We start from the raw sequence: 22,239 nt of genomic DNA on the forward strand, positions 1-22,239 counted from the left end.
AATAGTGTCTGCCTTTGATTCCTGTACCCATGAGGCTCATTCATTCCTTTCCTTTTTTGCAATGTCTTGCAGATTATTCCGTTTTCCCTGGACTGGAGCCTTTTGTCCCAACCACCCATGTACTATTCATGGTAAATGCATTATGGCACTTTCCGCAATTTTGAATTCACTTCACTTAGCTTTCACTCATTTCATTTCATTATTTTAGGTAACCCGTCCCCACTTTACCTTCCCAGTCCTGATGAAGACGCCCTCCAAAGGTTATATGGATACCTAGCCCTACATTTGGGGTCGAAACGTCGACAACCTACCCTTCTGCCAGCTTGCCCCAAAGTCTGAAGACATCTACATAGGAGCTTGGAGCATGGTTTTGCCCGATATTGGATGAACATTAATTGTTTTCTTGCACATCTGGCCCTACGACGTAGCCAGTGTTGATTATCCATAAAGTCTTGATCTGGTGACTAGCACTTTTACCTCCCAATCCCACTTTAAATCTCTGCACGTCTTCTCATGCACTCCTGTGCTTCTCCCTCACTCCTTGGGGCACCAATGTTTTTCAATATATGATGGAATGTTTTTGCGATTTATTGTATCTATGGGCACATTGTGATTAAATAACAGTGTACCACCAGTATTTTTCCTTAGATTTCCATCATTTCTGTTTTTTGTTTTATATTGTGTGCTGGGACCTCTCTCTCCATGTAACATAGTGAGTGACCCGGCGGGGAATCCGAGCAGGCCCGCCTCCGATCAAAGCGCCTGCGGGATCGATTACGTGGAGGCTGAGGAGCAGAGGGAGGCAAGAAGCCAAGTCCGCCCGTGTCCCCCCCACCATGGCACCACCTTCAGCCCGCAGAGGGCGCTCCTCCGTCACCCAAGCCCAAGCCTCCACCGAGCTGTCAAAGAACAGGGTCCTGTTCGCAAATACCACCCGCAGGCGAGCCGGGAAGAGGAGCCGGTACTGAATGTTAAGTGCCCTCAACTTTTGCTTGACCTCTCCAAAAGAGCGACGCTGGCCCTGGACTTCACAGGTGTAGTCTGGTAAGATCATAATGGCGCAGATTTCGTGGAGGAGCCGTTGTTGCTTGCAGGCTTCAGACAAGATGACATCTCGATCCTTGAAGTTGAGGCACCCGCATTATGATCAGGCGGGGCGGGCACCCGGCATTGGCTTGGGGGCCAGGGACCGATGAGCCCGCTCAATTGCAAACCAAGGGGATAGGGTTTTCTGGGGACCCACGACCTCAGCCACTTCTCCAGGAAGTTCACTGTACGACCCTGTTCCACTCCTTCCGGGAAGCCCACCAGGCGGAGGTTGTTGCTTCTGAACCTGTTTTCAGCATCCTCAGCCCGGCGGTGCAACTCCTGAGTATGAGTCTGAAGATGGACCCCCTGCCCCTTGAGTTGCTGCACGTCATCTTCCACAGAGGAGATCCTGGATTCAGTGTCTTTAATCCGGGTCTTTGCCTTGCGAAGGTCCTGCCTAATGAGAGTCATGCCCACTCTCTTCTCTGCAATTTTTCCCTCCACTGAGGTCTGGAACATTTGGATGGCCTGGAGGATGGCGGCCAGTTCAGCGGACGGAGGAGCCTCCTGCCCAGTCACTCCCCCAGTAGCCCCCCCTCCAAGGTGGTGAAGCGGTCCATTTTCGTCTGGGTGGCAGGGGCCTTCATTGAGCTGTCCGACCTACCCATGTCCGGCCCCCGGAAGGGATGGATTCTCAAGGACTCCCCAGTCGGACCCCACACTGGAAGGCCAGAGAAATAACTGAGTCAACCCAGGGAGCCGAGAAGTGCAGGCAGCCGATGCGACGACCCGGGACAGCCCAGACCGCCTCCCACGAGGTGCAGCTGACATGGAGGAGCCAGAAGGGAGGGTTGGGATGAAGGGCCACAGGCTAGACCCCCTCTGTTAGAGCCTCAGACCGTCCACTAGGGCGAGAAACACAGCAGATGAGGGGAGTCAAGAAGGGCACCAGGTCTCGAACAGGGAAACCGATGTGCGCAGGTACCCCCAGGGATGTGGTGGCAGCTCAAGGGGCGACCGTGGGCCCCACAAGTCCCACGGCGCCTGTGTCAAAGCCCAGCTCACCTGAGTTCTGTTCAGTTCTGATGGAGGTTGAAGACAGTCCGACCCCACCCTGAAACTGCTTGTTCCAGCACACTGGTTTTAAACAGAGCACTAAGAACCAGGAGCTCAAGGGAAGGGGGGAAGTGGATAAAATAAAAAAAGAGAGACAACACTGTTCTTGCGTTTCCACTGTTGAAGTGCTGCTAAAATCTGCGGCCCTCTCTGACTTCTGTAGGAACTGGTGCCTAATAAAACATAAACAAAGAACAGATAAGTGCAACCTATCCCTAAATGTGTTCCTGACTAACCCTTAATCTATTAGAAATTCTCTTCTAAAAGTACCTCTTGGATCCTGGTCTCTAGCTTCCAAGTTTGGAATGTGCTTTCTATTACTGTAAAACTTCTGTAAAATCAAACGAATATCATTATCAGAATTACCAACATCTAACATTCACCTTAATATAACTAAAGCCTAAATTCTTAATAGCAAACTCACTTTTCAAACATTTCCAGTCTTTTTATAAAAACAAATGCTGTACTTTTACATCAAAATACAGCAGGTAATTTGCGCAAGTCCTTGATTTACTGTTTGCCTTGCTGTCAATGGTTTCCTCTGTTCGATTCTTAAAAGTTCCATGTAAAACAATGTTTATTTCACAAAGTTCCACAAAGTATTCTTGTAACAAAGGGTTTGATCCACAAAGTTCGTGGGAGATACCTTGTTCCAATTGTCTTTACATGAATCCAGAAATCGCCGTCAAAGTTCTTTTAGGTAATGAAAAGTTTTGCCCTTACTTGTTGCTGAAAAGGGATACTGATCAGTCTAACCTTGTCCTCTTTCTCTTTTGCAGGTCGATTGCAGTGGACAGAAGAGGGGCGGAGGCAAGAAGGAGCCGGTAACCGGAAGAAGGAAGAGCCAGCAGCCTTGCCCGTTGAAGCCAATGAAGGTCTTGAGAGAGCAGGAGTGCCAGCGCCGAAGGATCTGTTCTAAGGTAAGTGGGAGGTAGACGAGCACAAGCACTGGGTGAGGCTCAGGGGGTGCCTTTTATAGACAGGGCTGGGTGTGGTTCGAAGAGCTGGTTGTGGTTCGAAGAACTGGGTGTGGTTCTCACAAGCAGGTGTGCAGAGCTTCAGTTATTATGCTAATGAGTTGAAGTAACACATGGCCTAGGGAGGAGTGCTCTAAATAAGCCTTGGTAAAAGCAAGGTCCAATGTGTAAACAAGACAGCAATGTCCAAATTTGTGAATGCATTGAGTAACAGACACAGAAGTCCTAGAGAGGGGCTGAGATAACAAGACAGGCTTTCAATAGTATGTTTAAAGAGAGCTTTTACAGAGACCACTAGTGCAATGAGAGGGGACATGCTCTTTGCTGTGCACAAACCCTAACAGTCGCCCACCTCAAAGGCCCTCCTACTGGACGGGGTTTCCCTGGATTTTTTAGATAAAACTATCTAATCAACCGTGGGGCATGTACATAGGACGCTGGTTCCCATGAATTCTCAGTTTCGTCATATCCTTTCCATTCTACTAAATAAAACAGACGTCCATGAATTCTTTTTGCGTCTTTTATGCTTTTCACTTCATATTCTAGATTTCCCTTAATTGGTATGGGTGGAGGTGGTGGTTCGGGTTGGGTTTTTAGGTTGTACGGCTTAAGCAAGGACACATGGAATGTAGCATGTACTTGGTATTCTTTTGGTAAGTCCAATTTTACTGTCACCAGGTTTACTATGGCGTTATACTAAAGGGTCCAATGAAACGTGGTTGCAGCTTTCGGGATCCCTCTATATTTAGATTCTTTGTGGAGAGCCATACTTGGTCACCGATTTTTTACATTCGGGCCTCAGATCTGTGTTTGTCTGCTTGTCTTTTCATGCTTTCTTTGTACTTTAATAAATGTTTCCTGGCCTTGTCTTGTATGTCACCTAATCTTGTTAGTCTATCTGTTACTGTAGGCAACAGGGAATCTTCTAACAAAATGGGTATAGCTCTAGGATGATATCCCTGCATGAAATAGAATGGTGAGCAAAGTAGAGCTGCATGCTCAGTAATATTATAAACAAACTCCGCTACAGGGAGAGCTTAAAACCATTCACTAGAATAATCAGCCAATAAACAACCTAGCGTTTGAAGTAAGGTTTGGTTCAGTCGTTCAGTTTGTCCATCTGTTTCTGGATGGAAAGCAGTGGATAATGCCACATCTATTTTCAGTTTTTCGCATAATTTTTTCCAAAATCTAGAGTTGAACTGGCTACCTCGGTCTGACACCACTTTACTTGGCAAACCATGTAAACGCACAATTTCTCTTATAAAAATATCGGCAAATTCTGCAGCAGTTGGCAATTTTCGTAATGGTACAAAATGTGCCATTTTAGACAAAAAATCCACTATCACTAACACTGTTGTGAAGGATTTTACTGGTGGTAAACCTACAATAAAGTCTACACTCACAGTGTGCCAAGGTTGTTTGGGTGATGGCATTGGTATTAACAAACCGTCAGGGGCCTTATGAGAAGATTTTTGTCTTGCACAAACTGGACAAGTAGTGACAAATTGCTTAATGTCCTTACTCATATTACCCCACCAAAAGTGTTTTCGCACATTTTCCAGGGTTTTTACCCAGCCAGGATGACCTGCCAACGGTGAGGCGTGATGCCAAATTATCCCTGTGTTTGTAATTCTGTGGTGGGCACTAACAGCATGTTGTCGTGATACAATAAACCTTGTTGTATTGTGTTATGGGAATCCTTTAACCAATCTTGAGGTGCTATTCGCATGCGTGCATTATATAAATCTGTGATGGAATCCCTCTGTTGTACTGGTGCCAAAAGTTTTTGGGGGGGAATAAAGGGTTCTCCTATTTTGTCTTGTTTCATTTCTGAGGTATGTCCGTATCTAGATAACACATCAGATTGAATTTGTTGTGCACCTGGTCTATAGGTTATAACAAAGTCAAATGTACTAAAAAAATGTAACCAGCGCATCTGATGTGGAGTTAGTGCTTTTAGTGATCCAAAAAACTGTAGGTTCTTATGGTCAGAAAAGATGGTAACATGGTACTTGGCTCCCATTAAATGGTGCCTCCATTCAGAAAAGGCTACTTTGATAGCTAATAGTTCTCTTTCAGCCACAGTGTAATTTTGTTCAGCTGGTAATAACTTTTTGGAATAGAAGGATATAGGATGTAATTGGCCATCTACTGCATCTCGTTGAGAGAGAACTCCTCCTAAAGCTACTTGTGAGGCATCTGCTTCAACAAAAAATGGCAAGTCAGGATCAGGATGTTTCAGAATTGGGGCTGAAGTGAACTTTTGTTTCAGGAGTTGAAAGGCGTGTGCCGCCTCATCAGACCAAAGAAATCGTTGCCCTTTCCGCAACAAGGTGGTTATAGGGGCCGCAATATCTGCAAAATGAGAAATAAACCTCCTATAAAAATTGGCGAAACCCAGAAATTTCTGAACATCCTTCACAGATGATGGTTCTGGCCAATCAGTAATAGCACTAATTTTCTTTTCATCCAACATTATTCCTTGAGGTGACAGGCAGTATCCTAAAAAGTCCACTTTGCTGACATTAAAAGTACATTTTTCTAATTTAGCAAAGAGCTGATTTTCTTTTAACTTTGATAATACTGCACGAACATGTTGGGTATGTTCTTCCGGGTTCTTAGAGTAAATGAGGATGTCGTCTATGTATACTATGACACAAACGTCCAGGAATTCGTGTAAAACCTCATTTATAAAGAATTGAAAGGCCGCAGGGGCATTACACAACCCAAAGGCCATTACTGTGTACTCAAATAGACCAAACTTCGTCTTGAAAGCTGTCTTCCACTCATCCCCCTCTTTTATTCGGACCAGGTGGTAAGCTCCCCGCAAATCTAGTTTAGTGTATACAGTAGAATGTCTTAATTGATCCAGCAACACAGGAATTAGAGGAAGAGGATATTTTTTTTATTGTAGCCTTATTTAGTCCTCTATAGTCGATACACGTGCGCAGAGATTTATCCGGCTTCGGGATAAAAAAAGTGGAGATGACACCGGAGATGTGGATTGTCGGATGAACCCAGACTGTAGTAGGTCATCTAGGTAGGTTCTTAAATATTTGGTCTCTTCGTCAGTCAAAGCATATACTCTGTTATTAGGTAAAGGGGCCCCTGGGATAAGATCTATACGGCAGTCATATGACCGATGTTGGGGCAACACACTAGCCTTCACTGGATCAAAAATGTCTTTAAAGTCAGAATATTCAGTAGGGAGACTTGGTTTGTCTTGTGTAACACTAGTACAGTGTATTACTGTGCTCTGTTCTGTACCTGCTTCTTGATAGCAATTGGTTCTACAGAATGAGGAATCCAAAGTAACTGTTCTGTTCACCCAATCAATTTTTGAGTTATGAGTTGTTAACCAGGGTACCCCGAGAACCAAGCCAACATTAGGGGTATCTATCAGATCAAAGCTAATCATCTCTGTGTGCCCGTTTTGACAGACCATGACAAGGGGACTTGTTTGTTTTGTGATTAATCCAGAGGTCAATTCTGACCCATCCACTGCACATACTGCTTCTGGACAAGGCTTTAGACAAATAGGAAAACCTAATGTGTTAGCTAACTTATTATCCACAAAATTTCCTGTTGCTCCTGAGTCCAGCAGGACAGGGAGAGAATGTCTAACTTGGGTAGTAACAATTAAAAAGATTTCAATTATGAAATGTCTAGGTATGTGCGGTACCATGAAGGCTGCAGAAGTAGAGGTTTGATTAATATGTTTTCTCGAACAAGTAACCTCCCCCCTTGTCGAGCTTAATCGTTTCCCGACTCAGTTGAGGAGATAGAGGAAACAGTACCCTTTCGGGAAGTTTTAGGTTTTACTGGACATTCTCGGGCAAAACGTCCTGCCTTGCCACAATATAAACATAATTGAAGTTTTCTCCTTCTTTCTTTTTCCTCTGACGTGAGTGGACCTCTGAGTGTCCCTATTTGCATAGGCTAAGGTTCAGGGAGTTTATTATCTGTGTCTTTCTTCTCATGTCTAATAAAAGTTAACCGCGACTCCAGTTTGAATTTATCTCCCTTTCTTTCATCTAGTCTGGGTTCCAATTTCACGACTAAATCTACAAAGTCAGAATAGTCTTTTGGCAAATCAACGATATGAACCAGCACGTCTTTTAACTTGTCTCTCAAATCTTTATAAAAAAGGGAGGCACGCTTTTCTTATGGCCAACGTGTCTCGGTGAGTAAACGATTAAAACAAGTGAGATAGGTCAATAAATCCTTGTTACCTTGTTTAAGATTTAAAAGCTCATTATCACTTGCCTGCATAAAAGTGTGTTTTGCAAAAAGGCTGTTCATAGTACGTTTAAATTGATTCCAATTATGGAGGATGGGATCATCTCTATCCACGAAAGGAATTGACCAATTGGCTGCTGTACCACCCAAATAAGACAAGACGAATGCCACTTTCGTAGTATCAGTAGGGAACTGTTGTGGTTTGCAAACGAAGTGTAATTGACATTGATTGATAAAAACATGGAATTTGTTACTATCTCCATGAAAACGTTCAGGTGCTGCTAAAGACACAGCAATCGGAACATTAACAGTAACCTCAACTGGGGGAGGGAAAGTTGTATGTTTTGCTCGCGCACCTGTCTCTGAGGAGGTTTTAAACAAAGGCATACAAGCTGTGTTCCACTGAGATTCCCTAAGTTTATACCTGCTTAAATCCTGTATTAAAAAGGTGTTTTCCAACTTTAATTTCTCTATTTCCTCTTGCATATGTTGCAAGATGCCAGACACTGATTCATTATGGGCCAAGTCCTCATTTAGGGCCTGAGCCATATCCGTGGCGTCAATGCCTCTATGTCTTCCCCGGCATTCATCGTCCAACAGAACTGAATATTTTAAAGGCTTGTGCTTCTGTCAAAGCCCAGCTCACTTGAGTTTCTGTTCAGTTCTGATTAAGCATGGGCGGAAAATCCGTTCCGCTCGCGGATTTTCGGTAAATTTGCGATCCGCGAACGCTCGCGAATTTACCGAAAATCCGCAAATTCGCACGCAGCGGATTTTTTTTTCTTGGTGATAAAATTTTGAGGCATGCGGCGTAAGTTCGCAATTGCGAACATGTAGGTGCGGCGGACAGCAACAATCTCGCACTCGCGAAATTACAAAATTTGCAATTCTGCACAAGAAATCCACTAGCAAGCAGCATAGACCTTCTGAAAATGATGATTTTTATCAGAATAACTCCTCAGGCTGACATTTGCCTGCCCTTTTTTGGATTTGAGGCCTTTTGACTTTCTTTGGATCACTTTTGGATTAGAAATCAACTTTCACAAGTAAGTTTGTTTGGGGCATTACATTTGCTGTTCTGCAGAAAAACGAGTTTTGCTAAACTGAAAGCACTCAGCAGGTGCAAAAGTTCAAATTCATCATTAGTAACCATTCCCTGTAGTACTTTCTGACTGGGGCCCCTCCAGAGTTCAGTTGCTAGTTGCAACAATTGTATGACCCTGCTCTGACCCTCACAGCCGGATCATAGAATAGCTACAAGTAGGCCACAAAGGTCCTGGAAAAAAAAGTTGCACTGCAACAGAAAGCAAATTACAGATAAGGAAGCAGGTGCCAGACTGGAATTTTAAAACAGTGACACATTAATAAATCAACCCCAAATTAATTCATGTCAGTTGAAGCAGGGCAGGTGTGCTTGCTTTTCCCCCCCATAATCTACAGTGATGATGATGAACCAGAGGGTGGCATTGATGTACCAGAGGGTGGCATGGGTGAAACAGAGGGTGGCAGTGTTGAAACAGAGGGTGCTGTGAACCTGTGATGATGAACCAGACGTAGAAACAACATAGTCGCAACCGTTGCGTGCCAACAAGTAAGTTCGCAATTGCGAACTGGTACAAAATCCTCGCGAGCTGGCAGAAACCCTTGCGAACAATATAAAAACAAAAAAATCCGCAAATTCGCGAGAATTCGCGGATTTTGCGGATTGCGAGTTCACAAATACGCAAATTCGCGAACGCCAGATTCGCAAAATTCGCCCATGCTTAGTTCTGATGGAGGTTGAAGACAGTCCGACCCCACCCTGAAACTGCTTGTTCCAGCCCACTAGTTTTAAACTGTGCACTAAGAACCAGGAGCTCAAGGGAAGGGGGGAAGTGGATAAAATAAAAAAAGAGAGACACCGTTCTTGCGTTTCAACTGTTGAAGTGCTGCTAAAATCTGCAGCCCTCTCTGACTTCTGTAGAAACTGGTGCCTAATAAAACATTAACAAAGAACAGATAAGTGCAACCTATCCCTAAATGTGTTCCTGACTAACCCTTAATCTATTGCTGTCAATGGTTTCCTCTGTTCGATTCTTAAAAGTTCCAAGTAAAACAATGTTTATTTCACAAAGTTCCACAAAGTATTCTCGTAACAAAGGGTTTGATCCACAAAGTTTGTGGGAGAAACCAATTGTCTTTACATGAATCCAGAAATCGCCGTCAAAGTTCTTTTAGGTAATAAAAAGTTTTGCCCTTACTTGTTGCTGAAAAGGGATACTGATCAGTCTAACCTTTTCATCTTTCTCTTTTGCAGGTCGATTGCAGTGGACAGAAGAGGGGCGGAGGCAAGAAGGAGCCGGTAACCGGAAGAAGGAAGAGCCAGCAGCCTCGCCTGTTGAAGCCAATGAAGGTCTGGAGAGAGCAGGAGTGCCAGCACTGAAGGATCTGTTCTCAGGTAAGTGGGAGGTAGACGAGCACAAGCACTCGGTGAGGCTCAGGGGCTGCCTTTTATAGACAGGGCTGGGTGTGGTTCGAAGAGCTGGTTGTGGTTCGAAGAACTGGGTGTGGTTCTCACAAGCAGGTGTGCAGAGCTTCAGTTATTATGCTAATGAGTTGAAGTAACACATGGCCTAGGGAGGAGTGCTCTAAATAAGCCTTGGTAAAAGCAAGGTCTAATGTGTAAACAAGACAGCAATGTCCAAATCTGTGAATACATTGAGCAACATACACAGAAGTCTTAGGGAGGGGCTGAGATAACAAGAAAGGCGTTCAATAGTATGTTTAAAGAGAGCTTTTACAGAGACCACTAGTGCAATGAGAGGGAACATGCTCATTGCTGTGCACAACCACTAACAGCGTGGCTATATTCGTAGCTCGGGAGGGGGCTGTTACAATGACTATGGGCCAAGCCCCAGGGCAGCTGGCAGGACCCCTCTAAACAAGGCCGTGGGCCTTGCGATTCCGGTGACAGGTCGCCCAGTTGCCAGAGTCAAGATTCCCAGGTGCAGCTGAGAAAGGGAGGGGGCCACCGCCCAAGGCCACTGCCCAGCGCCCCAAGTGTAGGCCAACTAGTTCTCCCAGGTGGCCAAACTGGTGCCGCTTGGTGCTTGTGGGTGAAAGCCCCAACAGTAGGTCCTCAGTTGGTGATGAGGCCTGGGGGGGGGAAATCAGGATGTAGCAGTAGGGCAGGAAGGGCCCTCTCCCTTGCCCACTCCAAGCAGATCCCCGGGCCCACCCACGGCCACCAAGGCAGCAGGTAATCCGCCGTGAGCTCTCCGCCGCAAGGTTCTGTGGCCGATATGGAGCGTCGGGCCAACCTCAATCCAACGGCCGCTACATAGCCAAAGCATGGTATCAGGGCCCTGCCATTTCAGAAGGGGAGGTGGTTCCAGCAGTGCACCCTCTGGGGGGGAAGGACCAGCCGGGCTATGAGGGGGACTGCTCAAGTCCGGCCCCACCCAACAGTGACCACCTGCACGTGCCGTGGGCCCCAATCAACTCTCCCAGGACCCCACCACCGCCAGGACGCACCCGCTCCAGGGCACGCTTCTCACCAGGTCTGCAGATGCCCGCAGCTCCTCTGGGTGCCCCAAGGCCCATTGCGGCACTTCGCGGTCGCTGCCACCCGACACGGCGGCTGCCCCCTGGACACTCCACCAGAGGGCTGAGGCACGGACGGGCCCGGTAGCCCCGGGCATCACCCATCGCACCGCCCACAGCAGCGCAGCTCCAAGATGCCAAGAATCGCGCTGGTGTGCAGGGGGGTCGACCGCAGTCATCTTCTCTTCCTCCCAGCCACCTAGCACTGCATGCAACGGAGCAGCCGCGCCCTTCCCGGTCGGGCTCCAGCAGCCACACACAGGATTCAGTGAGAGGTACCCCTAACTAAGTCCAGCAACAAATCCGGCCACCAACAACAGCAAACCCGGGGCCAGGCGCAGCTTCCTAAGGAGGATGGCAAGGGTCGGCCTGCGTTGCACTCACAAACCGAGAGCCACCATTTTTTCTACAGCATTCGGCGTGCCGGTCCGCCGCTTCAGGGGGTCTCGGTGCATGGATCCACACCCCCGGGACTTCCACAAATCTCGCCGGTATGCTTGGGGTGGGGGGGAGGCAGCGTCCGTCTCCTTCTCTCCCCAACCGCGCAACACCGCATGCAAAGAAGCGGTTGCGCCGCCGGAGGGCCTGGCGCCAGCAGCCACATGGCAGTCAGTGGAGGGGGCACCATGCAAAGTCCAGCAAATCGGGCTGCCAACCACCGCAGAGCCAAGGGTCAGCGTCAGAGGGCCCCTCAGTTCAGAGGCCGGGCATGGAGCGGCCGGGCACGGAGCCGGCAGCGCTGTGTTCACAGACCGTGAGCCGCCATCTTGTCAGTGCACTCAGCGGGCCCGTCCACCGCTTCAGGGGTCTCGGTGCAAGGATCCATGCCCCTGGACACTCCACCAGGACACCGGGCCAGGTAGGGATGAAAAGACGGGTCCAGATTGCTTGCTTGGACTGGGATTACGGGCAGATGGTGGAGGGGTCCCGGAGCACTCTTAGAGCGTGTCTACCATCTTGGCTCCCAAGAAAGGTTTAGTAAATGGAGCAATAGGGAAAGTTGTTCACTTTGTTAGTTATCCAAATAGAGATGGAATTTAATTTTTGAAAATTTAATTTGATCAGATTGAAGAGGTTTGTTTCTTGCTTGTAAAAGATTTGTATGTTCATAGAAAACAGTTTCCTGTTTGCTTAGCATATGCAGTGACTATTAATAAATCTCAAGGTTTAAGTGGTGACACTGCTTTGGTTAACATTGGAAGTTCTGTGTTTAAAGAGGGTATGGCATATGTTGCATTGTCATGAGTAAGAACATTATCTGAATTGTATTTGATTGATTTTGATGAGGAAAAATTTAGTGCAGATGTATATTGTGTAAAAGAATAAAATGGGTTAAGAAGACACTATGCTCCGAACTTAGGTGAATATCCTATTTTGGTAAAAAGTTTGATATGTGCAAAACGAAAATATGAGAAATATTCTAGTGAGGTTACAAAGAAGAAAAGAACTGGAAAGAATGATGAGGCTGGAAAGAAAATGGAAGTGGAGATGGTTGGTAATATTGTAGGATATCAGCTAGAAAATAGTTCAGGTATCAACTGCTACGCTAATAAAATCATGAAAGTTGTGTTTTTTTTAGAAAATCTACAGCATGCAATTATAGAAAATCGAGAAAAAAGATTCTGTTTTTTGTTAGATTATGTGTTTAAAAAGTTGAAAATGGATAAAACGAAAATTATATATGCCATAAGGAATTACATTTACAATATATGGAGGATTTTATTAGGTCCCGCCCAGCGATATTTTGGTTAAAAATATGGCAGAATCCCGCAGCAATTTTAACAAGAGAGAAAATCATAGACTGCCTTAAGTGCGACAAGGGTGGCTGTATACCCTGGCTAGCTGCAGTAAAAAACAGCCTAGCTAGCGTGAATTTGGAGCAAATTTTTTTATGCCCATTAGCAGTGGAAAGTATAAATATAAGATCAGTCAGGGGGGCGCTTTATGACCTGTACCATAAAGAAAGACAGGACATTCAGCTCAATAAACCGTCAATCATTAGATATATGCCCCTTCTGGAGGCACCGAGCATTCAACATCATATGCCACAGCAATACCTTAGGAAAAATATAGGGAGATAAAAAAAGGAATTTACTCTATCGCCTTAGGGATGGCAGTATAAAATATTCACTCTGCTTTCCAATAGGCTTTAACAGCAATTTGGAGCAATTGAGCTGCCCTTGCGGCATTGGTAGCAAACAAACGTTGTTAAATTTTTTACTCTTTTGTAAATTCTATGTAAGATACACAAAACAGTAATTTGCTACCTATTTTAAGGCACGGGCTATCTTGGATTTTACATTGGCATATTTGGAAATTTTAAAATTAGGAAGTGATGATTTGATTTTTCGTGCAAGCACATTCTTACAAGCTGCGGTACGCTCACGTGCTTCAATGATTGAATCCTAATGCCGTATAAATTCTGTAAGATGGCCAAGTGAAAAGCCCCTATTACCCCGCCCACAACCAATACCTTGATGTTGCTGCAAGTAGTGGTAGGAACCATGGGGTTTTTAGCTTATATATTTATATCTTGATGCTTATTTTATTGGCTGACTCATTGAATAATATCGCACTTTATTTGCATGATATTGCTGACTCATTGAATAATATTGCACTTTATTTGTAAATTATTGCTGATTTTGCACAATTACTTCAAATCCCACATTTTGCACGAGTCTGACCGATTGCATTTATTGCACTTTATTTGCAACCTGTTGCTGATTTTGCACAACTGTTTCAAAATTCATATTTTGTACCATGCCTTTTAAGCTGCTAGCTTTTAGACCCGTCCAACTCTTTTAAATGTAATTTTATTTCTGTAATTTTGTACCTGTATTGGATGATATTGTATATTTATATGTTTTAAAATTTACTGTATTTCTTATTGGTGGTGATGAACTGTGCTTTTATGGATATTCTTATCCGAATGAAGATTATTTGAACTTTGAACTTGAAAATGAAAATTCAAACAGCTTCTGGTGTGCGGCATCTTTTGGATATATGTTCTGGCTCTTCACAATTTACACAGAATGTTCAGCAAGAGGCTCAGGAATTTCTTATATTTATGCTTGCAGTATTGAAAGATGAAGGAATACAAATTGAAAATGTGTTTGGACTATGTTACAGATGGGATCATACATGTGACAGCTTTTCATTTTCATCTACCACTAAAATAGACACTGAATGATTTATATATTTGACAATACCAGATTGCAAAACAGTGTCTTTCACTTAATTAGTGAAATCAATAATCAAAATTGGAAATGGTGTCAACATTAATCCCAAAATTTGGACTATATATCATTTTAATGCTATAATGTTGTAGAGGAGATGGAACAAAATTGGAGACCAAATTTAAAACTTTTGTGGCAGGTCAAGTGTCGATTTCAGGAAGAACATTTTAAAGCAGTGGCTATTGTTTTCCATCATGGACCTACTTCTACATCTGGACACTAATCTGTGTATTTAAAATGCAATAAAGGAAGGATACTTTGTAATGATACACATTTAGAGTTCAAATGTTGGTTGCCTAATGAACTACCATATTCATATCTAATATTTTTGATGCCAAAATTCTGAGATGTCAACATAAATTACTGAATATATTTTGGATATTTTCACTACAAATAATTTTAGACACATCATTCGGCCTATTGTAAAGATGTGAAAATGAATTCAGAAGTTTCATTTGGATATCCTTAATCAAAATGTTTTTAGAAACATTATTTAGCCTATTGGGAAGATGTGGAGAGTTACGGTTTGAATGATTGATTCTGTTCTTTGATATTGCATTTGGAAAATTGTGTTCAAAAGAAGGTTCTGATATATTTGATCTTTGTATTATAAAGAATGTGAATAAGGATGTTCATTTGTGAAAAAAGTAAATAGATAGTTGATTTTCATGTAATTTTGATGACAGATTAGCTTTTTTTAACAATCTTATTGATTGTATATTTGTGCCCTCTGTTAACTGATGATCAAAATTTAAATCGCTGTTTATGGTGAAATACAAAAGAATCTGAAGACAGCAAAAAAGCAAACTGAATATGTTATATAATTGTAAAATTACGTGTTCTTAAAACTATAAAATGTAATGTAATAACATTATTTTTTTCTTCTCTTTTACAAGTTCTACTACTTAAGTTTTAAATATTTTAAATTTAGATTACAAAAAAAGAAGTGAAAAAACATTACAATCAGTTTTATATCTATTTCAAAACAAGTAAGCTTAAGTCACCCAAGCACTAGTCAAGCACTGCTATAATAATCTGTGCAGTACTCATCAATAGCGTCCCGTGGTGGGAGTGCTGCCAGGCGCTGACATGGAGCCTGGGAGGGACAGGGTGGGGGTAGTAAACTGTGGAATACGGTCTCACCGAGGTAAGTACAGAAACAAATCCATAAAACAAATTTTGTTCGACTCGCTGCATTGCCAAATGTGCTCATACAATGAGCCAGGCAGTAACACATGCAGTGTTACAATAAACTGTGTACTACCCATGCAGATGTCTACCCACCTACACACTACTTAATAACTCTTCCAATTACCCAAGTAGTATTGGTGCAGTGAAACATTTCCTGTTACTTCCCATTCAGTCCTCCAATCACCCATCGAGCACCATGTACTTATGCAGTCACTCCGCTAATACCGAAGAAATTCTAAATTCTCCATGCTATTTCTTTGTAGTACTGTAATCATTGAGTCACTACCCATGTACTCACTCACTACTTATTCACACCTTCAATTACTCAGGTAGTACGCATGCAGTCCAGCAATCTGACTTTTAGAACCTATGCTATCTTTTAATCACCCATCCAGCACCATGTATTTACGCAATCAATCTGCCACAACACAAGCAATTATAAAATAACCATGAGTCTTCTTGCAGCACTGTAATCATCCAGTCACTACCCATGTACCAATACAATCATCCACACACTAACATATGTAGTGCTACAATCACATGTGCACTATCCATACAGTCCTCTAACCACATACACACTGCTCTTTTACACATTTATATTCCCAGGTATTTACCATGTACTTCAGCAATCAAACTGTCACTCTCCATGCACTCTTCCAATCACCCAGCCAGTTCCCTGTACTAATCTAATCACTCCGTCACTACCCACGCACTTTTAAATTCACTATGCACTCTCATTGAAGTACTCTAATCATCCAGTCAGTATCCATGTACTTATGCAATAACCCAGGCACTTCACAGTTACAATCACATGTGCACTATCCATGAACTCATGTAATCACATAGACACTGCTCATTCACACTATTCCAATCACTCAACCACCAATGATATACTAATGCAATCAGACAATTTTAATAGATTACGGGCCAGATGTAGGTAGCCAAATACCAGTCGGTAACAGCCGAAATTCGGTAATTTCGGCCGTTACCGACCGTTATTTGGAAAATGAGATGTAGGGGTCAAAATACTACTGAATCAGTAAATACGAGTCGGTATTCTACCGAATCGAAAAATTCCGAATCCTTATTCACAGAATTATTAAGAAATGGTAAAAAATGACTTTCGAATTGTAGGAAACCAAAAAAAATACAGAATTTCATGAAATTCAGTATTTATGAGTCGGTAAATACCATGGATTGAAAGCAGGTGGTAACCAGGTGCAGGCTATATAACAAGGTCCCAAAATGCAACAGTGCAACCAGAATGGCGGCATTCTACATCATAACAAGGCGGCTATGGCTACAGGCAGCAGGAGAGAGGGTATGGAGAAAGGAGGAGCAAGTCTACAGGCAGAGGATAACGCTCTTCCAACTGACTGAGCCAGAGATACTGCAAAGGTACAGGCTACACCCCCAAACCATCCTGGACTTGATCAGGGACCTCCACCCACACCTGGATCACCCAACACCAAGGGCGTACGCCATCCCACCCCATGTGCAGGTGCTGTGTAGCCTACACCTGCTTGCCTCTGGGAGTTACCAGAGTGTGATTGCTGCAGTAGGTGGTGTGTCTCAGAGCTGCCTGTCCCGTTTCTTCAGGAAGTCCCTTGAGGCCATGATGCAGAGAATGCATCATTACATTTGGTTCCCTGATACACCTGCAGAACTTGCTAGGACCAAAACAGATTTCTATCAACTGGCACACTTATCTCACGTGATAGGCTGTATAGATGGCACCCACATCCCACTATGCCCACCTGCAGCAACAGAACACATTTACAGGAACCGGAAGTCAACGCACTCAATCAATGTGCAGGTGATATGCAATGCTGGCAACATCATAACAGACATTGTGGCCAAATTCCCAGGGAGTACCCATGACTCGTACATCTTCCAGAATAGTGGGATATACACACGCCTTATTGCCGGCGAATTCCGGGATGGATACCTGCTAGGTAAATAACTGTGACACACCCTGATAGTCAGTGCAGATGGATCAATCATGAGTATGTATCTAATGGCATTCTCTTTTACACCTAGGTGATAGTGCATATGCTCTGTGGTCCTTTGTCCTCACCCCCTACATGAATCCATCTACCAGGAGTGAGAGGCGTTACAACGTGGGACACCGAGCAACGCGCAGCGTTGTAGAACGCACATTCGGACTACTAAAAAGCAGGTTCCTCTGCCTTCATAAGAGTGGAGGGGCATGGTAGTACACTCCAATCATCTCCTGCAAAATAATAGCAACCTGTGCCATGCTGGACAATCTTGCCACCAAGGAAGGCACAGAGGTTGAGATCACACATCATGAGAACATTGATGATGGAACAGAACAGGCAGAGCCCTATGCAGCAGGAGCAGCGCCAGCAACAGATGGTAGACTCAGATGGGCAGAAATCATACGCCTATATTTCTAAGTAAGTAAGGAGACACAGGCATGTTTAGTATTTGAAGTACGTAGTTTAATAGTCACTACAGCACTTCACTGATACCACACCATGGCACTACAATATCTGTATTCCACACTGGGTGGCCACAGTTGACCTCACCGTGACCTGTCCTGTGGGTTGAGGGCATTGTCAATGTTTGCGCCCACGCACTACAGTGCGGGATGTACGGGGCTGGGTGTCAACGTGTGCAGTGGTGCCTGGGTCAGAAGGTTGGCGACTGCTTCTCCTATGAATGTCAGGAACAGGAGTGCTAGAGCCACTCCTGCTAGTGGAGTCTTCTGTGTCCCCGACACCTGTGTCTCCAGCAGTGGCTGCCTGGTGTGTCAGCAAAACCTCCATGGCAGAGGTGACTCTCCCCATCCCCCTCGACAAATCGGTGCAGCAGTGCACAATGTCATCCTGCATGGCGACAGAGCGCAGGCGTAGCAGGGAGGTTGCAGTGGCAAGCCGGTTCATGGCTTTGGTTTGTTGCCGCATGCATTGACGATCCCTGTGCCTCTCGGAGTGGTCACTCTCTAGTTTTTCACAGAAGGCACTCATGCACTGTGTCATTTCCCTCATGCCCTCTGCCATGGAGTGCATGCTTTCTGACACGGAGCCAATCCCCCTGTAAATGTTGGACATCCTGCTGTTTAATATGCGCACCTGTCTATGCACCACTAAAATGCCCTTTGCCTGCAGGCGCTGGACCTTCACCATGGTGGCCTCAAGACCACAGAAGACCCCCTCTCCATCCTGGCCTTAGCCTCTCTCCCGTACCCTATGGCCTCGGACACCAGCACGCACAGCTCCAGATGAACTCTGTTGCCCAGTGTTGTCAGCCAGAGGTGGATTAATTGGTGTGAGAGCCTCCACATCTTCCTCATCTGATGTTTCGAGGATCCTGAGAGGGGGCACATCATGCCTCCTTGGCCTTCCCAGCACAGATGACTCTGAGGATGGTGTTGGGAAAGTGCAGGTGCCTCCAAATTTTGTGACCCAAACACCAGAGGTGACAGTGGCTGTGATGGGGTGAGTTGCTCCGGTGTAGTGGTTGCCTGCGCTGTGAATGTTGTTTCGGGTACAGTGCTTGGTCCTGATCTGTCGGGTGTTTTCTCCCTCATCTCCGTTGCCGGTGCCCTCTTTTCCCTTTCCTGCGCTGTACTGCGTGATGACTCTCCTGTGGGCGGATATGAAAAATCGGTCAGTGGTGTTGTTCACTTGTGTGACATTATTAAATCACATTCCTAAAACACAATTGCCTGCTTATGGATGTAGTGTGTGGCATGCCAGGCTGTATTCTCTGTTGACTGCATTGATGTATGTTCCTATGACTACGTCTCCCATGATGCATTGGTGGTAAGAACTAAAACCAGTTCTGGAGTATGATGCAGACACCCACATTGGGGAAGGGGTCCGGGAATAGGGTGTGGATTCATGTTCATGCATCTTACCTTGTTTTCTTGCAGCTCTGGCTGAGCTGTCAGCATCCCCGATCCCATGTATACTTTCAGGCTCCAGGGTGGATTCCACCAGCTGCTCCAGGTCTGTCAGTCTTGGTGCACGGCGCCTACCTCCACCTGTGGCTCCAGCTTCTTTCCTCTGTGTTGCAATTTTTTTTGTGATGATCCGCAGATCATACCACCTTTTTTTGAGGTCATCTATGTCTCTGTGTATGACCCCAATGGCATTGACTTTGGTCTGGATCTCCAGACAGGTGTTCCGTTTTACAGACTCTGCAACATGCAGAGACTGTTTGCCAAAGAGCGGGTTGTGGTGTTTGACAACCTCCTCCACCAGCACCTGGAGTTCTGCTGGGCTGAATTTCATCTTTCTCTTACGCTCAGCTCCATCCTTCTGGCCATCCTGGGACTCCATTATGGTGCTCAGATATGCTCAGGGCAGCCTGCTCCTCAGTGTTTCCTTCAGCTCCCCAAACAGTTCAGTTGCTCTGCACCTGCATGGGTGTGGCCAACTCTAGGTACTGGGGAGGGGTAGTTGCATCTGATTGGATGGTTCCTCTGTTGCTTTGTTGTGGGTTGTGGTGGGTGTTCCTGATTGGTTGACTGGCTCACATGGCTTCTTTTCATATTTACCGATTCGGTATTTACCGATTCGGAAAATACTGAATCAGTAATTACCGAATCGGTAAATACCATTCATTCCTATGGGCCTGGAGGCCCATAGTGTTGAATGGGATTTACCGATTCGCTAATTACCGATTCAGTATTTTCCGGATCGGTAAATACCGATTGGGAATTCCGATTGTTACCGAATTGGTAATTTTTACCGATTTTTTACCTACATCCCGTTTTCCGATTCTGAAATACTGAATCGGTATGATTCAGTATTTAAGAATCGGTAAACTGGGATTACCTACATCTGGCCCTTAGTTTTTTAACTTTTAGTAAGGATAAAATGAACTATTGTACTTTTGCTTTTTAAATTAAATTGAATATTGGAAATTGGTTTATTACATATGTACTTTTATGATCATTTTGTATTTGATCGAATAAAGGATTTGATAATAACTATGACTATTAATGCAATCACCCATGTATTATCTCATCATTCATGAAATAACTCACAGATTACAGATACACTTGTACAATCATGTAGGCAGTACTTATGCACTTATAAAATTACCATGCGCTACCCATGCAGTCTTTGAATTAGTCGTGCTGAACACATATAATGCAGAAATCACCCAGATATTATGTAGGCAGTTAATTTTCTTTTTAAACCAGATAATGTCATTCTTTTTTGTGATTTTTGTAACTATATGTACATTTTTTGGGTGTTTTTGGAAAACTGGGTGTTTTTGGAAAACTGAAAAAAGCAACAGGCTAAAGTCTTAACTTTTAAAATTGTAAAATCAATCAATTTTTTTTGTTGCAGCGATGGTTCTTTGCTGCAGAACAAACAGCATCCACAGATTGTTCACCTGATATAACAAGTTAGCTATCCTGCTCTGTCGGACTTACTGGAGGTAATAAAAGGGGTAGTTGGCCCCCAAGGTTGAGAGTGGGGGCTAACTACCCCTCCTGTTACCTCTACTAAATCCCACACAGTCGGATTGCTAAAAGGTGTTTGTAGGCCACGCTCACCTTACTCCACCACTCTGGAAATGTATGTTATAATTAGAAATGAGTATTTAAAAACTTTTGAAATTCACTGAAAAAACCATAGGTTTCAGGGTCGTTATAGTGAGAAATTAGCATTTAAAAAACCTTTGAAATTCACAGAAAAAATCATAGGTTTCAGGGATGTTATAGTTAGAAATTATCATTTGAAAAACCTTTGGAATTCCCTGAAAAAACCATAGGTTTCAGGGACGTTATACTTAGAAATTAGCATTTAAAAAACATTTGAAATTCACTGAAAAAACCATAGGTTTCATGAACTTTATATATAACACATTGTGCTGTTAGGCTTTTGTTGAGAGATAGGGTCTCCAGCATTTTAAAGTAAAAAACCGGGACATTTCATACAAACAGAAAAGGGACAGCACATAGCTGTCAAGGTTTCAGATTTCTATCTGTGACATTTACAAAATTTCTGTGCAATTATGAGTGACATTTCAACAACTATGAGTGACACTTACTTGAGAGCAAACTCAGCCTAGTTCTGCTCAAGTACACTAAAGCTATTCCCAATATGAAATAACCTGCCCCACCCAGTGCATTCAAATACCACACAGCCATTAGAACTAACTCCATTCATATCCACCAGAACCAACCTGCTCCTTCGCAGTCAATCTTGACCTCATTCACTACAGCAGTGTTCAGATCACTTGTTAAAAGCAAGACTCGGGCCAGGTTGAGTTGGGGCTAGGGGTCTTTGGCGTTGCTTTGCTGATTATTGAAGGAGAGAGGCCGAGTCTCAGGACTTGCCTCAGGTTTTATGGTGCACCTTTATGGGTATTACATGCAGCCTTTGGTCTGTGTCAGGAGAGATGGGCTGCTGCCTGTGTGGCCTAGGGGCTGCACAGAATCTGAGTCCTAATGTAAACTGCCCAGGGTAGATCTAAGTCTCAGCTCGCTGTCACCCGGGCTGTGATGGTGACACTTGTGCCAGTACACCATAACTGTGTCACGCAATTGAAAAAGGGCAAGTGGTGAACGGTTGTTCAGTCAACAACAGAACAACATTCTGCAAAATTAACTTGTCTGTTAGGCGCAGGGGACTGAGGAAATGAGCAAGTAAGATTTAAAATAAATGTAATTATTTCACATCGCCATCCTGGGCTGCACCGCACTTTCACAGTTTCCAGAACAGTCTACCAAGGGCCTGCAAGTGGCTGGCATGGCAGGCTGTACAGGAAGTAGCATTCATAAGTGTGCTTTCTTTATTTAAATGCCACAGTGCTGGGATAGTTTTAGCACAGTCTCGGTGTGCCCAGCATGCATTACGGCCGACGTCCCTAGGCAGCTT

Source organism: Lissotriton vulgaris, chromosome 7 (assembly GCF_964263255.1).
Source record: "Lissotriton vulgaris chromosome 7, aLisVul1.2, whole genome shotgun sequence".
NCBI classification, from domain to species: Eukaryota; Metazoa; Chordata; class Amphibia; order Caudata; family Salamandridae; genus Lissotriton; species Lissotriton vulgaris.